Genomic DNA, 24,457 nt, shown 5'->3' on the forward strand with positions numbered 1-24,457 from the left:
AAGACTAATGAATACCCTGCCACCACTGAGGTCTCGTCACTGGGACTGTGAGCTTTAAGCTGTTCACCGTACTGTTTACCTGTGCTGCACACCACATGTATTTTGAAATATATTTTAATAACTTATTTATGGTAATATTTGGGTTCATGTGCTGTGTGTGATATACAGTATGGTTTGTGGTTGCACATTGTTTCGTTTGGTTGTATACATGTGCAGTCAAATAACAATAAGCTTTAACTTTCCTGATGAGGTTACGTGTAGTTTTCTCCATTGGGTTTCACCATGTTGACCTGGAGGGCTCTCTTTCTGTTGACAAAAGGAAGATAAGAAACAGGAAGTAGGAGCAAGCCAACTGGCCCTCAACCCTTCTCTGACATTCAGCTGGATCGTACAACCAGTCTTGGCCTCAAGGAAGGGTGCCACGTTTGCATAATGGTTAGCATGATGCTATTGCAGCTTGGCATCCAGGGTTTCGAGTTCGATTAAGGAGCCTCTGTTTGTCCTTCCCAGGGAATGCAACATTTTCTCCAGGTCCTCTGGTTTCCTCCCACTGTCCAAAGCCGTACGGGGTAGGTTGCTGGTTTGGTGTGGCTTAAAAGTCAGGAAGGGCCTACTCAATGCTGTCTCGTTAAATAATTTTAAAATGCACCTTCCCATTCTCTCCCTATAGCTCAACTCCCTTTAGTTTAAATGTTTAAAGTCTTGAATATTTTCAGTGATTTCAACTCCACAACTCACTAACAGAGAGTTTTCTAGAAATTCAGAATTGAGAAAAGTTCCTGCTTATCTGTCCTAAATGGGAGAGCCATTATTCTAAAACAGAAGCCATCAGTTCGAAAAACCCAAACTGAAAGAACAGCCTCTCAGCATCCACCCTGCCATTCCTTCAGAGAATCTTAAAGCTCAATTCTTAGCTTTAAGATCTTATCCCAATTCTTTTGTTCTTCCTACAATACTCCAATGTGACCAGATCCAATCTGCTAAGCTTTTCTTCATATATTCACCCGTATATACCAGGAAGCGACTCGGTCAACCTTCCCCACATTATGTCCAGAGCAAAGTCATCCTTAATGAAAAAATGGAAATAAAAGTCAAATTCAAAGTCAATTTATTATCAAAGTACGTATATATCACCATATATTTATTTATGTATTTATGATTATGAGGACACGCAGTCCCCTTTTATTGTCATTTAGTAATGCATGGAGTAAGAAATGATAAAATGTTTTTCCAGAATGATATCACGAAAACACATGACAAACCAACTTAAAAACTAACAAAAACCACATAACTATAACATATAGTTACAACAGTGCAAAGCAATACCGTAATTTGATAAGAACAGACCATGGCACAGTAAAAGTCTCAAAATCTCTCGAAAGTCCCATCATCTCACGCAGACGGTGAACCTCCAGCGCCGCCAACTTGCCGATGCAGCATCCCGGCAGCATCCGACCACAGTCCAACTCCGAGTCCGTCTGAAAAACTCCGAGCCTCCGACCCTCCGACCCACCTCTTCGACACTGAGCACCGAGCACCATTTCTGCCAAGCACTTCGACCCCGGCCCCGGCAACAGGCGATACGCAAAGCCGAGGATTTGGGGCCTTCCCCTCCGGAGATTCTTGATCGCATAGTAGCAGCGGCAGCGAAGCAGGCATTTCAGAAGTTACTCCAGATGTTCCTCTGCGCTTCTCACGGCTGTCTCCATCAAATCCGGATTGTGCACGGCCCCTAGTTACACGTAATCGATATTCATTCGGAACGGCCGCGCGCGCTGCGTCGTGCCGCCATCTTCTCCTCCCTCCGAACAACCCTGAGATTCATTTTCTTGCGGGCATTTACTGTAAAAATAAACACAACAGAATTTATGAAAACTATACATAAACAATGACTGACAAACAACCAACATGCAAGCAAGAAGACAGGCTGTGCGAGTAAAAAACGTAAATAAGTAACACTGAGAATATGAGTTGTAGAGACCTTGAAGCCAAGTCCATAGTTCGTAGAACCAGTTCAGAGTTGAGGTGAGTGAAATTAGCCTTGCTGAGAGGGAGGTCCGATGGTTGAAGGGCAATAACTGCTCCTGAACCTGGTGGTGTGGGATCCCGGTAAGGCTCCTGTACCTGCACCCAGTGGTAGTAGCGAGAAGAAAGCATGGCCTAGATGGCACTCCAAATGTGGTCACACCCCATGAAGCTGCATCAATTACTTGCTAGTTTTATACACCATACCCCTGGTAATATAGCCTAGCATTTCATTATCCTTCTATGTCTGACCTTTTGTGCTTCGTGTGCCCTTGGCAGCATCTAAGAGTCTGTGCTATGTCTTCAAGAGGTCAGTAGACCGGAGGATGCTGTTGGGCTTCTCTCTGCTATGTGGGAGAATCAGAATCAGGTTTATTATCCCAGCATGTGTCGTGAAATTTGTTAACTTAGCAGCAGCAGTTCAATGCAATACATAATATAGAAGAAAAAAAAGTAAATATTGAATAGATTGAAAATCATGCAAGAATCAGAGATAATATATATTAACGAAGTGAGGTATTGTCTAAAGGTTCAATGTCCATTTAGGAATCGGAAGCTGTTCCTGAATCGCTGAGTGTGTGCCTTCAGGCTTCTATATCTCCTACCCGATGGTAACAGTGAGAGAAGGGCATATCCTGGGTGCTGGAGGTCCTTAATAATGTACGCTGCCTTTCTAAGACACCGCTCCTTGAAGATTTCCTGGGTACTTTGTAGGCTAGTACCCAAAATGGAGCTGACTAAATTTACAACCCTCTGCAGCTTATTTCAGTCCTGTGCAGTAGCACTCCCTGATCCCCCATACAAGACAGTGATGCAGCCTGTCAGAATGATCTCCACTGTACATCTATAGAAGGTTTTGTGTGTATTTGTTAACAGACCAAATCTCTTCAAACTCCTAATGAAGTATAGTTGCTGTCTTCCCTTCTTTATAACTGTATCGATATGTTGGAACCAGGTTAGGTCCTCAGAAATCTTGACACCCAGGACATGCTGTATTTAATAAGGTTCGAGGCAGAACATGGGTCCCACTCAGCTCCTTGGCTGCCACTGCAGGCCCTGGCTGGAAGGACAGTGGTGGTCAGTTGCATTACTAGTGGAGAGGTGCTGTGAAGAGGAACTCCTGATTTTTGGCGTGGTGACCACTGTGTTCTGATGCACTGACTGCACATGCACCATTGTTTAGATGACATCTGTCTCTGTATCTTTTCTGTGGGGTAAAACGGTGAGATTATTCAGCCTATGCCTTCTACAACCAGTACCTCGACTAGGTTGTCTAAAATCAACAGGACAAGAGGACAGGACATTGCAAGGCATTCCTCCTCATTGCTCGTAGAAATGGGCAAGGGCACTGAAAATCAGAGTTACAGAGTCAAAGAGCACTACAACACCAGGATAGGACCTTCTGCCCATCCAGTCCATGCCAGACTGTTATTCTGCCCAGTCCCATCAACCTGCACATGGACCTTAGCCCTCCATCCATCAGAGGAAGAAGCTTGCTTGCATTTACCCTACCTACTCCCTTCAATGTTTTATATACCTCTCTCACATCTCCCCTCATTCTCCTATGTTCCAGAGAATAAACCTATTCAATATTCCCTAGAGCTCAGGTCCTCAAGTCCTGGCAACTTTCACCAGATTCGGATATGGCCCAAGTGCAGAGCAAGAGACACTGAAATGGGCCAATAGTTCACAGACTTCAATGCGAACAGTGTTAAAGGGGAAATAAAACAATAAACACTAGGCCAAACAGGGCCGTTAACGAAAACTCTCAAATGGAAAACGAAGCCTGCACTGCAGATGAAAAGGACAACTAACTATTAAACGAATACCGCTAGTCTTCAGAGTCAGTTGACTCGACAGTCCAATTTCTCAGGCAGGGCCAAATGCAAACAGGCAGCAAAGCGTTGCTGTGCTTTGTCCAAGTCTTGACAAATGCTACAATGGAATGAATGGAGTTAAATATTATCACAATGAAATAATAATTAGCTGACACATGCATATTCATGAGCGCAATTGCCGTATCTACTGCGCTGCCGAATCCGTGGTTGTGGCAGGGCCCCCTCTCTAGGTGCAGCCCCTGAGGCGCCACAGACCTGCGTCCACTGGCAGTCCCGGATGAGTGATGCTGGTAGATAAGTGCCATGGTGTGCACTGCCAATATTGGAGCCAAAGGCTTCCACGTAGAGACAGACAAGAGTTTTTACAGAGGTACCTCGACCAAGTGACACCGTGAGACGGATCATTCTCAAAATGAGGACCCTCCAATTGGAGTTAATCAGGCATCTGCTTCAACAATAAAAATTAACACAGAATCCCTGAGCCTATCAAAATAAACTTAAATTTAAACAGAAAGCACCGGGAAACTGCATTACAAAGAGCTAGTAGCTCGAGAAAAACACAAGGAACTCTTAAGCCATTAATAACTGTTGTTGAGCAACTATTAACCAATTCAGGTGCTCTATGCTCTCTGATGCCCTGCGCAAGCAGGCCTGAAGAAGTCACTACAGGACCCCTTCCCTATAGCTGGCACCTGATGGCCCAGGAAGACCTGAAAACGTGAGATACAGGAATGACTCGGGAGACCTGGGGAACTCGAGAGGCAGGGAGACTCGGGGATCCAGAGAGACTGAGAGACCTGGGAACCCCAACACACTGAGATCAAGAAACCTCAGGTAGGGCCAAGAGGGAGGCTGGGGAGTCCTCAAGGTGGGGAGGACATTGAGAAACCCTAAGCACATTGAATAAGTCTTGGAAACAATTGGAAAAACAAAAACCTTGGGTATATAGAGAAAAGTCCTTGGGAAACCTCGAAAACATGAAACTTGAAAAACCTAGAGAAAGAACCTTTCCAAATCTTGCTCACAGTGTTTATCTTTCACAATTTTTTCCAGGGGCAATTAGGATATACTCTCAATTTTACAGATCAAGACAGCATAGACAGCTTCCTTTCATAGCTAAGCTAGCTGGTTCTCTGTAGATCTGTTTAATTTGCTGCATGAAAGTTCAATTTTCCCAGTCTGTACCATGACTTTCATCAAGAAGTTAAAAATACTATTGATAGGGTTACTTTACTTGCGTATGTGCACACTCCAGCCAGGAATCAACTTTTGGAGTACGGCTCTTCCAGAATTTACACCATTGACTTGAATGATGATTTGTTGAATCAATTGATAAGCTCGTTTGAAGTGCTCATTTGTCATGCACACCTGAGTCACGGGACCACAAAGCGGGGAACCTGGGTACTTGTGACTTGAAAAGCTTTGAATAGATACCAGAGAAACTCAACGTAGACTAGAGAAGCTCGGTATGTAGACTCAGGACTCTCGGAATGTAAAGTCAGGACATGCACTGAGAATAGAAAGTACCCTCTCCTCAAGCCACCAATGTCAAAACGTCGCTGTTCAAACTTTGCTGCGTCCATTACCTGGCAAGATCCTTCTGTCATGGTGAAGACAGAAACGAGAGTTTATACATAAGAATTCCAACAGAACATTGTTGCCTTAACGAATGACTCTGACCAATGAATCTCATGGCCAAGGTCAGCTGCTCTCTCTCTGCTGGGTCCATCTTTATGTGGTTGAGACTTGTTGTCACCAAGTTCGGATATGGCCCAAGTGTTGAGACAGAGAGACTCTGAAGTGCATTGATAGTTCATGGACTTTAATGCGAACAGTGTTAAAGGGGAAAGAAAACAATAAATGCTAGGCCAAACAGGGCCATTAACGAAAACTCTCATATGGAAAATGAAGCCTACACTACGGCTGAAAAGAACAAATAAATATTAAATGAATACCACTAGCCTTCAGAGTCAGTTGACTCGACAGTCCAATTTCTCAAGCGAGGCCGAATGCAAACAAGCAGTGAAGTGTTGCTGAACTCTGTCCAAGTCTTGACAAATACTACAACGGAATGAATGGAGTTAAATACTATCACAGTCAAATAATGATTAGCTGACACATGCACATTCACGTGCGCAATTGCCGTATCTACTGCGCTGCCGAATCCGTGGTTGTGACAGCAACATCCTTGTAAACTTTTGTTGCACTCTATCGATCTGGTTGGTATCTTACCCTGCAGATAGGAGACCAGGACTGCGCAAAGTACTCTAAATTAGACCTCATCAACATCTTATGCAACTTCAACATAACATTCCAATTCAATACTTTGATTTATGAATGTCAATGTGCCAAAATTTCTCTTTCTCTTTCCAATTTACTTGTGACACCACTTTCAAAGAATTATGGATCTGTAGTCCCAGATCTCTATGCTCTGCCTCACTCCTCAGTGCCCAATCATTCACTGTGTAGGGCCTACTCTGGTTTGTCCATCCAAAGTACAACACCTCAGACTTGTCTGCTCTAAATTCCAGCTGCCATTTTTCAGCCCTTGTTTCCATGGATGTATTTCTTTTACAGCAATTGATTTCAGGCACTAACAAAGCTCTACATGTGAATAAACTGATAAAAAATTGAAGATTTAAAACACTCTGAGCACCAGTTCCAGATTGCTAGGTAAAGTTCCACCACTTTAATTTAAGTTTTATTGACCTCTGGAGCTGATAGTAGTGTGCTGGCCATGAACCACATCATTACCAAATCATCCTCTCCATTATTTTTGGGTTTAAGTAGCTGTGACCAAACAAGGTCGTAAATCCTGCAAACTGACTGAACACCATCAATTGCGATGGGATTTGAGCAGAGAGAATGGACTTTTATTGGATTTGGTGAGACAAATGACAGGACATTTCGAACATTGTGGCAAGCCATGGCCTGGTGCCATTACTAATGCTTCCTGCATTACTTCCTGAAAACTCTTACGTACTAAAAATGATACATTGAAATCGGAATCAGGTTTATTATCACTGGTATATGCGATGAAATTTATTACTGTGAGGCAGCAGAGCAGAGCAAGACATAAAAGTTGCTGTAAGTTTCAGAACACACACAAATAGAGACATAGAGAAGTACAGCACAGAAACAGGCCCTTCTGCCCATCTAGTCCATGCCAAAACCATTTCAGCTGCCTACTCCCATTGACCTGCACCAGGACCATAGCCCTCCATACTCTACTAACCATGGACCTATCCAAACTTGGCTTAAATGTTGCAATTGAGCTTGCATGCACCTCTTGTGCTGGCAGCTCATTCCACACTCTCACAAACCTCTGAGTGAAGCAGTTTCCCCTCATGCTCCCCTTAAACTTTCTAGCTTTCATCTTTAACCTATGACCTCTGGTTGCAGTCCCACTAGCCTCAGTGGAAAAAGCCTGCTTGCATTTACCCCCTTCTCTATCCCTCATCACTTTGTATACCTCTCAAATCTCCTCCTAATCTTTCATGTTAGGAAGAGATTAACCTTTTCAATCTTTCCTAATAACTCAGGTCCTCCAGACTCGACAACATCCTTGGATATTTTCTCTGCACTCTTTCAACCTTATTTATATCTTTCCGGTAGGTAGATGACCAAATCTGCACACAATACTCCAAATTAGGCCTCACCAACATCTTATACAAATCCAACATAACATCCCATCACCTATACTCAATATTTTGATTTATGAAGGCCAATGTGCAAAGAGCTTTCTTTACAACTGTTACATACCCCGTAACTGGGTTGCCAAACCAGCAGAAATGGATCACTCAGTTGGAGTCTGGATTACTAGAACTAAGAAAGTTTTATTAAAGAAACAAGCAACACAGTACTCTAATCAAAAGGATAATAAATGCAACAGTTCAGCAATGATAAACACACATGTACACAGAATTAAGATAACAGGATTAATCAAGCACTATCGTTGTCTAGGGGTAAATGACCAGTTTCAAAGTGACGCAAAGTTCAGTTCAATTTAGTTCAGTTCAGTTCGCAGTAATCGCTGCCGTGGCGATGGACAGTGGGGGGAAGGAGAGAGAGAGCAAAACGAATGAATATTCAAGGTTTCCAGACAGACCTTCGCAGTCAGCTTTCGGGCGAGTCCTTTGTGATGTCATCTGAAGTCACCGACCGTGACCCCTCCGTTTCCAGATACGATCGTTTCCCTGCGCTGAACCTGGCACCCAGGCAAGGGTGGACACACACCAGGTTCCTGCCGATCGTGCCTTTCCACCCTGTGCATCTATGGCCCGGTACTTCCCACCGACTTGTGAGAGACGCACCGCTTCCAGGGTCCTGTTACCTCGGGTGTCGTGTGTGTCCTGCCTTAGCGAACCTGTCCCTTTTTATCCCCCTGCTGGGGTATCGCCTGTCCATCACTTCAAACAGTTCAGGGTTCAAAGGGGGGGCCGCTCTTGACAGCTCTCTCCTTCTTCTATTCTCTCTCCCGTCCCTTCATTACACATCTCCAAGTGCTTCTCCATTGTTTTCCTTATCTCTCTCTCTCCTGAAGACAGGTGGCAGACCAACTGCTGATCCCACTGGTGTCAGCACAGGACAGCTACATCTTAATCTATGTGTATTCTTGTCACACTTCCCCCCCTTTAAGGATTTTTACCGGGGGTAAAAATTACAAACATGAATACATCATTTGATACACACAAATATACATCTTTATCAGCTATTTGGCTAATACAGCAAATTTGAAGTTGTCAACACCTTGACAGACAGTCAGCAATCACATTTTCCATTCCTTTTATATGTGTTATTAATAATCCCTTAGACCAGGCTCCAATTTAGCAAACTTCATAGTGGCCAAAAACACTGATGAATTGCGATCAACGTAACCTCTCATTTGGTTTCGGTCCCGGACCACAATAACAAGGGTCGTCCCATTCCGACTTAGTTTTCTCTCGCAAGGGCTTAGTAGGAGGGGGAGGGGTAGTGACCGCAGAGTTATTGCAAAACTTCTTACAGTACCCCACCATCTCCAAGAGCCTTCTGAGGGCCGTCTTGTCTGTCGGGGTTGGGAGGTCAGCGATAGCCTGCACTGTAGCTTGCATCGCTGCCAGCTGCCCCTGTGTCACCACAATTCCCAGGTAAGTGACCTTCGTGTGGCTGAACTCATTTTTTTCAAGGTTCACTATGAAGCTGGCTTCAGACAGCCGTATTACATCACCAATACACACCTCTGTGTTCGTCAGCCCTTTAGTCACTGAATTACTCATCTATATGGAAGGTGCTCGCTAGGCAGACCTAGTATAACAGACACCACCCAACGTCCCAGTTCTTTGCATCGCCTCGGGACAATCAAACACACATGTGCGAGTCGTTTAATTACTTCTCCTAAAGAGTCGCTTTGTTCGGGGATTAAGGGAGAGACCTTATCAGCAAAGCTGGCCAAAACAATAGCCTTCTCCCACCTGGTCGATACCATACTCATCTTTTCAAAATGGTTTTTTTCTCTTATCAGGGGGACCCTAGCTTCATTGATTTCCGCACTAACACCGACTAGGTTTGTTAGCATATCAAAAGCCTGTGACCGTCTCAGTTCGCGTCGGCCATAATCAATAACATCCTTCCTTCGATGCAGCCGGTAAACCTTTTTCATGATTCCACCAACTGTTTTCTCCAGCACCACAAAATGTCCACCGGGGGGTACCTTGTGGGCCACGGTAAAAACCTCATCCCCATAACTCTTTTGCACCACCCCCCATTCCTCATCTGTGGGTACAGTACTGGGTTTCCCTTTCTTCCTTAGCACTTCCTCCTCCACACAATAGCCTACTAGTTGCCTTGTTAAGTCTGTGTCAGAGAGAGCTGTCTCTGCCAAAACCATCAGCCCCTCGTCTCGCTCCTGCGTCTGCACAAATTCTTTCCTAGCTACTGCTACGTCCATCCCAGCTCCCTCACTACCTCTTGTCTCACTACACTCCTTCTTTTCACTTTCTACCCCCTTATTGTACAAGGCTGGCAAAAACGTCTCAGCTAAATTTACTACCGCGGTCCCGTGATGAACCTGTGAGTCCATGGGCGGGGCCTCAATGCTGGCAGGCTGACCTGTCAATCTCACTGCTTCGAACACGATTCCCCCAGCGAGGTCATTACCAAGCAAGACTTCCACGCCTCTCATTGGTAATTCGGACCTCACTCCAATCGTGACTAGTCCGGAGATCAGGTTGCTTTGTAAGTGCACCTGGTGCAAAGGGACTGACTCTGTCCCTTCTCCAATACCTTTGACCTTGACCTCCCCAGTCTGGGTCTCTGAGCTAAACTCAAATACACTCGTCAGTATTAGTGACTGACACGCTCCCGTGTCTCTCCAGATCTGCACTGGAACTGGTTTTAACCCCTCCTTCACTGACACCAATCCAGCCGAGATAAACTTCTCGCGCCCTTCCTGAACTTTGGCAGACCTGTCCTTCCCTAGCGGTTCGTTTACCAGCTCAATACAGCCAGTCAAAATCGCCGTTTTTCCTTTTCCCGTCTCCTTCTTTGGGGCAAAGCACCTGGACGCAAAGTGTCCGACTTTCCCGCAATTATAACAGACGACCCCAGGAGACTTCCTACCAGACTGCTCCCGGTCTACCTTATCCTTCTCACTAGTCCCCGGCTTACTTTCTGACTTTTCTGGCGGACTCTCCCCGCCGTCCTGACTACTCTTCTGGTAGCCTTTACTCGGGGTAAACTTCATTTTATGCGTCAACGCATACTCATCCGCTAACTTAGCAGTTGCGGCTAACGTGGCTGCCTCTTTCTCATCTAGGTAGGGTCTCATACCCTCAGGGACACAACCTTTAAACTGCTCAATCAGGATCAGCTGTAGCAGTTTGTCATAATCCCCCTCTACCCCCTTCGAGGCGCACCAACGCTCACAATATTTCTGCATCTCACGGGCAAACTCTAAATACGTGCGGTCCCACTGCTTCCTCACATTCCGGAACCTCTGCCGGTATGCCTCCGGGACCAACTCATAAATCCTGAGGATGGACTCTTTCACCACCTCATACCTCTGGGCATCTTCCGCGGACAAAGCTGAGTAAGCTTGTTGGGCTTTCCCTTTCAGTACACTCTGAAGCAAAACAACCCACTTATCCCTCGGTCAGTCCTGACTTGTAGCCACTTTTTCGAAATGGAGAAAGTACCGATCCACGTCGGTATCGTCAAATGGGGGAACCAGCCTAACCTCCTGGGTCGCCCGGAACCCTCCACCTTGGTTCGGCACCGGTCCCTGCTCTGCCCTTATCCTTAACTTCTCCAGCTCGAATTCCCTTTCCCTCTGTTTCTCCTCTCGCTCCAGCTGTCTCTCTCTCTCTCTCTCTCTCCCTTGCCTTTCTAACTCTCCCTCCTTCTCTTCTCGCTCCAACTGTCTGTCCCTCTCTTTCTCTTCTCGCTCCAACTGCCGTACCTGGAACTTGTGCTCGAGTCTCAGTTTTTCAAGCTGCACCTGTACCGCGTCTCCGGCAGGTTTTTCAATAGACACCACCTCCAGCTCGCCTTGGGGAAACACACCTTTAGATACATAGTGCTCTATGATAGCTCTGTGTATCTCCTCTCTCCTCAGTGTCGACTTCCCCTTACCAAGATTCAACCGTTTGGCCACAGCTACCGATTCCGATTTCCTGGCATCCTCTAATGCCTCCAAGGTCGGCGCCTTTATAATTTCCTCAGCCTCCATTTCTGCTGTTTGTCTTTTCTTTCTTTTGGGAATTTTGACCCAATCAATTTACTCCGTCCCAAATTTAGCGTTCAAAATCGCGGACGAGAACCCCACTTATGTTACGTACCCCGTAACTGGGTTGCCAAACCAGCAGAAATGGATCACTCAGTTGGAGTCTGGATTACTAGAACTAAGAAAGTTTTATTAAAGAAACAAGCAACACAGTACTCTAATCAAAAGGATAATAAATGCAACAGTTCAGCAATGATAAACATACATGTACACAGACTTAAGATAACAGGATCAATCAAGCTCTATCGTTGTCTAGGGGTAAATGACCAGTTTCAAAGTGACGCAAAGTTCAGTTCAGTTCGCAGTAATCGTTGCCATGGCGATGGACAGTGGGGGAAAGGAGAGAGAGAGCAAAACGAATGAATATTCAAGGTTTCCAGACAGACCTTCGCAGTCAGCTTTCGGGCGAGTCCTTTGTGATGTCATCTGAGGTTACCGACCGTGACCCCTCCGTTTCCAGATACGATCGTTTCCCTGCGCTGAACCTGGCACCCAGGCAAGGGTGGACACACACCAGGTTCTCGCCGATCGTGCCTTTCCACCCTGTGCGTCTATGGCCCGGTACTTCCCACCGACTTGTGAGAGACGCACCGCTTCCAGGGTCTCATTACCTCGAGTGTCGTGTGTGTCCTGCCTTAGCGAACCTGTCCCTTTTTATCCCCCTGCTGGGGTATCGCCTGTCCATCACTTCAAACAGTTCAGGGTTCAAAGGGGGAGCCGCTCTTGACAGCTCTCCTTCCCTTCATTGACATCTCCAAATGCTGCTCCATTGTTCTCCTTATCTCTCTCTCTCCTGAAGATAGGTGGCAGACCAACTGCTGATCCCACTGGTGCCAGCCCAGGACAGCTACATCTTAATCTATGTGTATTCTTGTCACACAACCCTATTTACCTGTGACACCACTTTCAACAAAAGATCCCTTTGTTGTACCACTCTCCTCAGAGCCCCACTGTGTAAGACCCACTCTGGTTGGTTCTACCGAAGTGGAACACCTTGCACATATCTGCATTAAATTCCATTGACCACTTTTCAACCTATTTTTCCAGCTGATCCAGATCCTTCTGCAAGCCATGATAGGCTTCCTCACTGTCCACTACACCCCCAGTCTTAGCGTCATCCACAAATTTGCTGATCTAGTTAACCACATTATCGTCAAATTCGTCAATATAGATGACAAACAACAAACGGACCCAGCACCGATGCCTACGGCACACCACTAGTCACAGTCAGACAGGCAGCCATCTGCGACAACTCTTTGGCTTCTCCCACAAAGCCAATGTCTAATCCAATTGACTACATCATTCTGAATGCCAAGCAACTGAACCTTCTTGACCAGCCTCTCATGTGAGACCTTGTCAAATGTCCACGTAGACAACATCCACTAACTTGCCTTTATCCACTTTCCTGGTAACTTCCTTGAAAAAATCTATAAGATTGGTTAGACATGACCTACCACGCACGAAACCATGCTGACTATCTTTGAACAGTCCATGTCTACCCAAATACCTATATAACCAGTCCCTTAGGATACCTTCTAATAACTTTCCCACAACTGATGTCAGATTCATCCACCTAAAATTTCCTGGTTTATGTTTACTCTCTTTCTTAAACAACAGAACAACATTGGCTATCCTCCAATCCTCTGGTACCTCTCCCGTCGCTTAGGATTTAAATATCTCTGCTAGGACCCCGGCAATTTCTGCACTTACCTCCTGTAGGGTCCGAGGGAACACCTTGTTAGGCCCTAGGGATTTATCTGCTATGATTCACCTCAGAGTGGCAAACACCTTGTCCTCTGTAATCTGTACAGGGTCCATGAAGCTGATGTCGATTTGTTACATTCCTATAGTTTCTGTGTCCGCCTCCTGAGTAAATATAGATGCAAAAAATTAGTTAAGATCTCCCTCATTTGTTTTTGCTCCACACATTGATTACAATTCTGATCTTCCAGAAGACCAATTTTGTTCCTTGCAATCCTTTTGCTTTTAACATACCTGTAGAATCTCTTAGGATTCTCCTTCACCTTGTCTGCTGGAGCAACGTCATGCTTTCTTATAGTGCTCTGATTTCTTTCTTAAACGTTCTCTTGCATTTCTTATACTCCATAAGCACCGCATTTGTTCCTACCTGCCTATATCTGCTTTGCACCTCCTTTATACTCTTAACAGGACCTCAATATCTCTTAAAAACCAAGGTTCCCTAACACTTGTAATCTTTACCTTTTATTCTGACAGGCACTCACAAGGTTAGCACTCTCAAAATGTTGCTTTTAATGGCCTCCCACTTACCAAGTACACCTTTGCCAGAAAACAGCCTGTCCCAACCTGATCCACACTTGTCGGATCATTTCTGATACCATCAAAATAGGGATTCAGAATCTCAACCCGTGGGCTAGACCTATCATTTTGCATATTTACTTTGAAGCTAATGGCATTGTGGTCACCAGATACAAAACGTTCCCCTGCATAAGCTTCTGTCACCTTCCCGGTCTCATTCCTATAGGCTGTGGGAGCATTTCAATGATGGGGAAAGTGAAGGTGAGTGAAGTTATCCCCTTTGGTTCAGGAGCCAAATGGATGGGGGTTAATAACTGTTCCTGAACCTGGTGGTATAATTTCTGAGGCTCCTGTACCTTCTCTCTGATGGCAGCAGCGAGAAGAGAGCCTGACCTGGGTGGTGGGGGTCTCCAATGATGCTGCTTTCTGCAATAATGCTTTGTGTAGATGGGGGGGGAGGGGTTGGTGGTCAGGCAATGTCTATGGAAGGCAATAACAGGCGGGAGGAGAAGATGGCAGCGCGACGCAGAGTGCGCAGCTCTCCGGTGAAATGATATTGTATTTTTAAGTAGGATGCCGTGCACAATCCTGATTTGATGGAGACAGACGTGAGAAGCAGAGGAACATCTGGAGAAAACTTCTGAAATACCCGGTTCACTGCCATTGTTACTGTGCGATCGAGAATCTCCGGAGGGAAGGCCCCAAAATCCCCAGCTTTGCTTGCTGCTGGCGACCGAGGCTGGGGTCGAAGCGTTCGGCAGGGACGGTGCTTGGTACTCGATGTCGGAGGGCTGATCGGAGGCTTGGAGTTTTCGGACGACTCAGAGTCGGACTGTGGTCGGGCGTGGCAGGGAGAGTTTTCTTCCTTTTCCCGCCTGCGTGAGATGTGGGACTTTCGAGAGACTTTGAACTTTTTTACTGTGACCATGGCCTGTTCTTCATCAAGTTATGGTATTGTTGCACTGTTGTAACTATATGTTATAATTATGTGGTTTTTGTTAGGTTTTCAATATTGGTCTGTCCTGTGTTTCTGTGATATCACACCGGAGGAATATTGTATCATTTCTTAATACATGCATTACTAAATGACAATAAGAGAGGACTGTGTGACCTCATAATCTAATAATCTAATCTAAAACGGTAGACATTTTAGGTCGAAGCTCTTCATCAGCACTGGAAGTGAAGGAGGCAGAATCCAGAATCATGAGGTAGCATTCATGGGTTTCTGAATCTTTCAGAAATCTGGTGGCAGAGGGGAAGAAAATGATGCTTGCCAGTGATACAGCCTTCAAGTATCCCAAATTAATTCACTAAATCCTCCCAAAGATTAACCTTCCTGCGCAATCTTGCATGCTGAACGTTATTGCATCACCGCTGCCTGGAGGCAGAATCGGATGCCATTTTGGGACAGTATTTGTTAAGTAAACAGCACACAAAGTTCTTGTTTAGAATGATCTCATAATAAGATCATCAGTGATGATTAAGACAATGTGTTATACAGCAGTTCACAACAGGCTCACGGCTACAAGGAAGTTATTTATATTTATACTTCCCGTTCCCATTCCGACATGTCAGTCCATGGCCTCCTCTATCGCCATAATGACACCACACTCAGACTGGAAGAACAACACCTTATATTCCATCTGGGTTGCCTCCAACCTGTTGACATGAACATCGATTTCTCGAACTTCTGCTAATTACCATTCACCATTACACATTCCCATTTCCCTCTCTCACTTTATCTCCTTACCTGTTCATCATCTCCCTCTGGTTCCCCTCCTCTTTCCCTTTCTTCCATGGCCATCTGCTCTCTCCTATCAGATTCCCCCTTCTTCAGCCCTTTATCTGTTTCACCAATCATCTTCCCAGTTCTTTATTTCGCCTCTCCCCCTCTCCCGGTTTCACCTATCACCTATTGCCTTGAACTTCTTCTTCCCTCCGCCCCCCCCACCCCCACCCCCACCATCTCATTCTGGCCTCTCATCTCTTTTTCTGGTCTTGATGAAGGATTTTGGCCCGAAACATCGACTGTTAACTCTTTACCATTGATGATGGCCTTGCCTGCTGAGTTCCTCCAACATTCTGTGTGTGTTACATTTATACTTTGCCCGTTCACTGTTCCAGTTCCTGTGTCAACAGCACAGACAAGAGGCAGGAGATAATGGCTGCTGGATAATGAAACAAATTCACAGCTCATGAAACCACTGTCCAGGTCCACCCATTCTGTCGAGGTGAATTAGGTCATGACTTAATAGAGTCATAGAGTACTACATCACAGAAACAGGCCCGTTTGCTGAACTACTATTCCTCCACAGAAATCTAAGCTCTGTTTCTCTGTGCTATCTCAATGTGCTACTGTGATTAACTTATCTCTTTAGATCAGGGGTTCCCAAACTGGGGTCCACAGACCCCTCAGTTAATGGTAGGAGTCCTTGACGTATAAAGAAAGGTTGCGAACCCCTGCTTCAGATGGAAAGCAAAGCAAATTTTTTCTTTCCTTCTTACTGCCCATTACGCCAGTGGCGTTTAGGGCAGCAATGAAGGCCCTCCATCCCTGGTGGTGTTCAGGTCTTCCAGAATCTTCTGCTCTGCTGCTGCTGCTGAGATGGCTGAATCACAATCAGGGATATTATCACAAAGTTCAAAGGTCAAAGTAAATTTATTATTAAGGTTCATTCTCTCATTGTGTGCCTGTCGTATGATGTGGATGATCATGGCCTTTCCATGACCATGATTGTTCTTGGCAAACTTTTCTACAGAAGTGGCTTGCCGTTGCTTCCTTCTGGGCAGTGTCTTTAGAAACCGTTATCAATACTTTTCAGAGATTGTCCACTCGGCATCAGTGGTCACTTAACTGGGACTTGTGATATACACCAGCTGCTTATACAACCATCCACCACCTGCTCCCATGGCTTCACGTAACCCTGATCAGGGGAGGGGCTAAGCAACTTGACCAAGAGTGACCTGCAGGCTAGCAGAGTGACGGAGTGCCTTACATCTCCTTTGGTAGAAAAATATCTCCATCCCACCACCTGAATGATAAAAGTACGTTCAGAATATGTCACAATATACGCCCCTGAGGTTCAATAGAAGCAATGAAAAGGACAGGCAAACAACCAGTGTGCAAAAGACAACAAACTGTTCAAATACAAAGAAAAGAAATAAAAGTTATAAATAAATAAGCAATAAATTGAGAATGTGAGATGAAGAGTCCTTGAAAGTGAGTCCATAGGTTGTGGGAACAGTTCAGCGATGGGGCGAGTGATGTTGAGTGAAGTTATCCCCACTGCTTCAAAAGCCTGATGGTTGAGGGGTAATCACTATTCCTAAACCTGGTGGTATGGTGGTGTGAGTCTTGAGGCTCCTGTATCTTCTTCCGATGGCAGCAGCGAGAAAGAAGCATGACCTGGGTGGTGGGGTCCCTGATGGTCTCTTTCCTGCAACAGCACTACGTGTAGATTCGCTCAACAGTGGGGAGGGCTTTGCCCATGATGGACTGAGTCTTATCCATTACTTTTTAAAGGATTTTTCATTCAAGGGCAATAGTGTTTCATAGGACATAGAATAGTACAGCACAATACAGGCCCTTCGGCCCACAATGTTGTGCCGACCCTCAAATCCTGCCTCCCATATAAGCCCCCACCTTAGATTCCTCCATATACCTGTCTAGTAGTCTCTTAAACTTCACTAGTGTATCTGCCTCCACCACTGACTCAGGCAGTGCATTCCACGCACCAGCCACTCTCTGAGTAAAAAACCTTCCTCTAATATCCCCCTTAAACTTCCCACCCCTTACCTTAAAGCCATGTCCTCTTGTATTGAGCAGTGGTGCCCTGGGGAAGAGGTGCTGGCTATCCACTCTATCTATTCCTCTTATTATCTTGTACACCTCTATCATGTCTCCTCTCATCCTCCTTCTCTCCAAAGAGTAATGCCCTAGCTCCCTTAATCTCTGATCATAATGCATACTTTCTAAACCAGGCAGCATCCTGGTAAATCTCCTCTGTACCCTTTTCAAAGCTTCCACATCCTTCCTACAGTGAGGTGACCAGAACTGGACACAGTACTCCAAGTGTGGTCTAACCAGAGTTTTATAGAGCTGCATCATTACATCGTGACTCTTAAACTCTATCCCTCGACTTATGAAAGCTAACACCCCATAAGCTTTCTTAACTACCCTATCCACCTGTGAGGCAACTTTCAACAGAGGGACATGTACCCCCAGATCCCTCTGCTCCTCCACACTACCAAGTATCCTGCCATTTACTTTGTACTCTGCCTTGGAGTTTGTCCTTCCAGAGTGTACCACCTCACATTTCTCCGGGTTGAACTCCATCTGCCACTTCTCAGCCCACTTCTGCATCCTATCAATGTCTCTCTGCAATCTTTGACAATCCTCTACACCATCTACAACACCACCAACCTTTGTGTCGTCTGCAAACTTGCCAACCCACCCTTCTACCCCCACATCCAGGTCGTTAATAAAAATCATGAAAAGTAGAGGTCCCAAAACAGATCCTTGTGGGACACCACTAGTCACAATCCTCCAATCTGAATGTATTCCCTCCACCACCACCCTCTGCCTTCTGCAGGCAAGCCAATTCTGAATCCACCTGGCCAAACTTCCCTGGATTCCATGCCTTCTAACTTTCTGAATAAGCCTACCGTGTGGAACCTTGTCAAATGCCTTACTAAAATCCATATAGATCACATCCACTGCACTGCCCTCATCTATATGCCTGGTCACCTCCTCAAAGAACTCTATCAGGCTTGTTAGACACGATCTGCCCTTCACAAAGCCATGCTGACTGTCCCTGATCAGACCATGATTCTCTAAATGCCTATAGATCCTATCTCTAAGAATCTTTTCCAACAGCTTTCCCACCACAGACGTAAGGCTCACTGGTCTATAATTACCTGGACTATCCCTACTACCTTTTTTGAACAAGGGAACAACATTCGCCTCCCTCCAATCCTCCAGTACCATTCCCGTGGACAACGAGGACATAAAGATCCTAGCCAGAGACTCAGCAATCTCTTCCCTCACTTTGTGGAGCAGCCTGGGGAATATTCCATCAGGCCCCGGGGACTTATCTGTCCTAATGTATTTTAACAACTCCAACACCTCCTCTCCCTTAATATCAACATGCTCCAGAACATCAACCTCACTCATATTGTCCTCACCATCATCAAGTTCCCTCTCATTGGTGAATGCCGAAGAGAAGTATTCATCGAGGACCTCGCTCACTTCCACAACCTCCAGGCACATCTTCCCACCTTTATCTCTAATCGGTCCTACCTTCACTCCTGTCATCCTTTTTTCCTTCACATGATTGAAGAATGCCTTGGGGTTTTCCTTTACCCTACTTGCCAAGGCCTTCTCATGCCCCCTTCTTGCTCTTCTCAGCCCCTTCTTAAGCTCCTTTCTTGTTTCCCTATATTCCTCAATAGACCCATCTGATCCTTGCTTCCTAAACCTCATGTATGCTGCCTTCTTCCACCTGACTAGATTTTCCACCTCACTTGTCACCCATGGTTCCTTCACCCTACCATTCTTTATCTTCCTCACCAGGACAAATTTATCCCTTACATCCCGCAAGAGATCTCTAAACATCGACCATATGTCCATAGTACATTTCCCTGCAAAAACATCATCCCAATTCACACCTGCAAGTTCTAGCCTTATAGCCTCATAATTTGCCTTTCCCCAATTAAAAATTTTCCTGTCCTCTTTGATTCTATCCTTTTCCATGATAATTATAAAGGCCAGGGAACGGTGGTCACTGTCCCCCAGATGCTCACCCACTGAGAGATCTGTGACCTGACCCGGTTCATTACCTAGTACTAGATCTAGTATGGCATTCCCCCTGGTCGGCCTGTCCACATACTGTGACAGGAATCCATCCTGGACACACTTAACAAACACTGCCCCATCTAAACCCTTGGAACTAATCAGGTGCCAATCAATATTAGGGAAGTTAAAGTCACCCATGATAACAACCCTGTTATTTTTGCACCTTTCCAAAATCTGCCTCCCAATCTGCTCCTCTGTATCTCTGTTGCTACCAGGGGGCCTATAGAATACCCCCAGTAGAGTAAGAGGCTTTGATGCAGCTGGTTAATATACTCTGTACCACATATTTATAGAAGTTTTTCAAAGTTTTAGATGTTAAACTGAATCTTCACAAACTTCTAAAGAAGTAGAGGTCTACTGCTGGTAGACAAATTGGAGCAGATCCAGGTTACTTCTCAGGCAAGAGTTCACATGCTTCTTCACCAAACTCTCAAAGTACTTCATCACTGTGGATGTAAGTGCTACTGGACAATAGTCATTGAGGAAGGTTACCACATCCTTCTTAGGTGCTGGTACAGTTGAACCCTGCTTGAAGCAGGTGGGTACCTCAAAATGCTGAAGTGAGAGTTTAAAGATATCGGTGAATACTTCCGCACAGGTCTTCCATACATGTCCAGGTACCCCGTCTAGGTCAGATGTTTTCCATGTGTTCACCTTCCTGAAGGCAGCCCTCACATTGGCCTCTGAAACTGAAATCATGGGGTTATCAGGGGCCATTGCAGTTCATGAAGGATTCCATGATTTGACGGTCAAAGCGGGGACAGAAGGTATTGAGTCCGTTTGGGAGTGAAGCCCTGTTGTCACCTACGTCACTTGGGTTCACTTTATAGGTAATAGCATTCAAGCCCTTCCACAACTGTCGAGCATCCTCCACTGATTCAAGTTTGGTCTGGAATTCGCACTTCACATGTGAGATGGCTTTTTGCAGATTGTACCTGGGCCTCTTGTATCTTACTTGATTGCCCGACCTGAATACAGTAGCACTGATCTGGCCCTCAGTAGATTACAGATCTCATAGTTCATCCAGGGCTTGTAGTTGGGGAAGACTCAATGGTTTTGGCGGGGGCTACTTTCGCCTACAACTGATCTTATGAAGTCCGTGACAACCATGGTGTTTTCATTCAGATCTTTTGATGGGTCCTTGAACATGGCCCATTTCACTGATTTGAGGTAATCTCGTAGCCGCTCCTCTGCTTCCTGCAACCACCGCCTTGTTGTCCTTATCTCTAGGGCCTTGCTCTTTAGCCTCTGTCTGTATGCAGATAGGAGAAGGATAGCCAAGTGATCAGATTTTCTGAAATGTGTTCTAGTCATAGAATGGTAGGCATTCCCTATTGTTGTCTAGCTGTGATAGAGTGTGTTGGGACCCCTGGTGCTGCAGGTTATATGTTGATGATAACTGGGCAGAGATTTCTTCAAATAAGCCTGATTGAAGTTCCCTACTATGATTTGAAATGTGTCAGGGTGGGCTGTTTCTTGTTTAGTGATGGCAGCTTTCAGTATCTCAAGTGCCCTACGTTGCTTTAGTGGAAATTACCGGCTGCAGGTTGTAGTAAGAGCAATTCAGAAGAAGTATACTTAGAAGTTTTGTAAGCAGTCTACAACACCTTGCTGTGATTCACATGCACCATCTTGCATTGCCACTGAATTTGTTGTTGCTTGGCAATACAGGACATAAAAATCCAAAGCAAAACAGATGAATAATGAGGTAACTTTCATGGGTTCATGGACCTTGCAGAAATCTGATGGCGGAGGGGAAGAAACTGTTCCAAAAGTATTGAGTGTGTGTCTTCAGGATCCTGTATCTCCTCCCTGATGGTAGGAATGAGAAGAAGACATGTCCCACATGGTGAAGATCTTTAATGATATATGGTACCTTTTTGAGGCATCATCTCTTGAAGATGGTGTCGATGGTGAGGAAGATTGTGCCCATGATAGAGCTGGTAGAGTCTACATCTTTATGCAGCCTCTTTCGTTGATGTACATTAGAGGCTTCCCACCAGGCTGTGATGCATCTAGTCCAACTGCTCTCTACTGTACACGGGTAGAAAAATGCAAGAGTCTCCTCAAAATCTCCTTAAACTCCTGGTGAAATGGAAGCTGCATTTTCTACCACAAATGGGATGGGGGTTCTTCACAGGGTATATAGGTGTGCTGTTAAGGAGATCATTGCTTTTTCCTCTGTTTTTGTTTGGGCTCCAAGTGCTCCTGTCAAGGAGATGCAAAGGGCTTCATGTCTTTCCAGATGCTCCTATTTTTTTCCCTTTTCAGTTTGGTGTCTCAAATGAGCTGACAAGTATGTCACATTTCTCAAGGAGGCTTACAAAACATTCTTCGAACAGTTATCTCTCCGGGGAATGCTCAGGGAGTGTGTTATCAGGCATATGGATGATATGTAGTAGAATGAGTCTAATTAAAATCGCAGTGTTGAGAATGCTGACCTTGGTTTCCTGATACTCCCAATGGATTTGGAGGATGTTGTGGAGACAAAGTTGGTGGTGACTCCTCCCGTACTCTGAAGTGCCTGCTGTAGGGTTCAAACCCAAACATCGTGGTGCTGCCAACATCGTGGCCTCTCTCCCAGATGAGCTCAATCGCTTTTACGCTCGGTTCAATGTCGCTAACTCTGAGCCTCCGAGGAAAGCCATCGCTTCAACCTGCAAGCTGGTCATCTCCGAGGCTGAGGTACGCAGATGTTTCCAACGAGTGGACAGTCGCAAGGCTGCGGGACTGGACGGCATCCCAGGGCGAGTACTCAGGATGTGCGCACGTGTGTTTACAGACATTTGTAATCTCTCCTTCTCCCAGTGTAAAGTGCCCTCCTGCTTCAAATTATCCACCATTGTCCCTGTACCAAAAAAGACCAAGGTAACATACCTGAACGACAGGCATCCTGTTGCACTCACCTCAATAATAAGCAAATGCTTTGAGAGGCTGGTCGAGGATTACATCTGCAGCTTTCTACTACCCAAGTCGGACCCCGTACAATTTTCCTATCGACACAACCGATTGACAGATGACGCAATAGCCACTGATCTGCACACCATCCTTACACATCTGGAGAAAAAGGATGCTTATGTGAGAATGCTGTTCTTGGACTACAGTTCGGCATTCAACACCATAGTTCCATTCAGGCTCGACAAGGAGCTCAGAGACCTCGGCCTTGATCCTGCCTTGTGCAGCTGGATCCTGGACTTCCTGTCAGATGGCCAACAGGTTGTAAGAGTGGGCTCCCTCACCTTCACCCCTCTGACTCTCAATACAGGAGCCCCTCTGAGCTGTGTACTGAAACCCCTCCTTTACTCCCTGTATACTCATGACTGTATCGCCACCCACAGCTCCAATCCACTAATTAAATTTGCCAACGACACTACATTGATTGGCTTTATCTCAAACAATAACCAGGTTGGCCTATAGGGAAGAAGTCATCTCTCCGACACAGTGGTATCAAGAAAACAACCTCTCCCTCAATGTTGCAAAAACAAAGGAGCTGGTTGTGGATTACAGGAGGAATGGAGATGGGCTAACCCCTATTGACATCAATGGATCTGGGGTTGAGAGGGTAAACAGCTTCAAGTTCCTCAGCATCCACATCACTGAGGACCTCACGTGGCCCATACACACCAGTTGTGTGGTGAAAAATGCACAACAGTGCCTCTTTCACCTCGGATGGTTGAGGAAGTTTGGTATGGGCCCCCAGATCCTACGATCTTTCTACAGGGGCACAATTGAGAGCATCCTGACTGGCTGGCCTGGTATGGGAACTGTATTTCCCTTAATCGCAGGACCCTGCAGAGAGTGGTGCGGACAGCCCAGCGCATCTGTAGTTGTGAACTTCCCATGATTCAGGACATTTACAAGGACAGGTGTGTAAAAAGGATGTGTAGGATCACTGGGGACTCAAGCCTTCCCAAACACAATCTATTCCAGCTGCTACCATCCAGGAAGCAGTACCATATTAAAAGCCAGGACCAACAGGCTCCAGGACAGCTTCTTCCACCAGGCCATCAGACTGATGAACTCACACTGACTTGAGTGTACTCTATATTACATTGAGTGTTTATTTATTATAAATTATTATAAATTACTGTGATTATACATTGCACATTTAGATGGAGAAGTAACGTAAAAATTTTTACTCCTCATGTATCTGAAGGACATAAGAAATAAAGTCAATTCAATATTCAATAGAATGGGGATCACAGTTCTCTGTAGACCATGCACATGATCCTGAATTTAACATCCTTCTTTTGGAACAATGAAAAACATCTGGTTTAGGTATGATGGTACATTTCGTCATTGATACGTAAGAAGCAGACATAAGAGAACGTCCTGTGACAGCTGTATAAAATGTTTGTAAAGTTGTATGTAGAACATAGAATAGTACAGCACAGTATTAGGCCCTGCAATGATCATGTCCAGCTATGGTGCCAATCCAAACTAAGCCCATCTGCCTGAACATTGATGAGAAGATTAGAAGTGACTTGATAGAGGTGTACAAGATGACACGAGGCATAGATCAAATGAACAGCCAGAGACTTTTTCACGGGGCAGAAATGGCTAATTTGAGAGGGCATAATTTTAAGGTGATTGGAGAAAAGTATGTGGGGGGGGGGTGTTATTCCAAAGGTAATTTTTATTACACAGAAAGTGGTGAGTTTATGGAACACCCTGCCAGGTAGAGGCAGGTACCTTAGGGAC

The 24,457-nt window shown here is 45.4% G+C and overlaps 1 long non-coding RNA gene across 1 annotated transcript in view; it reads right to left on the reverse strand.

Moving 5' to 3' along the window:
• Nucleotides 1–1,266: 1,266 nt before the first annotated feature.
• Nucleotides 1,267–24,457, reverse strand: part of LOC140193478 (uncharacterized) — a 41,779-nt gene continuing 18,588 nt past the window's right edge. The window contains exons 2-4 of the long non-coding RNA XR_011884959.1: nt 22,663–22,813; nt 13,336–13,491; nt 1,267–1,842 (exon numbers count right to left, since the gene is read on the reverse strand). This is a non-coding gene — a long non-coding RNA (uncharacterized lncRNA). The remainder of the gene's footprint in view (nt 1,843–13,335; nt 13,492–22,662; nt 22,814–24,457) is intronic.

The sequence above is a fragment of the Mobula birostris genome, chromosome 1 (assembly GCF_030028105.1).
Source record: "Mobula birostris isolate sMobBir1 chromosome 1, sMobBir1.hap1, whole genome shotgun sequence".
NCBI lineage: Eukaryota > Metazoa > Chordata > Chondrichthyes > Myliobatiformes > Myliobatidae > Mobula > Mobula birostris.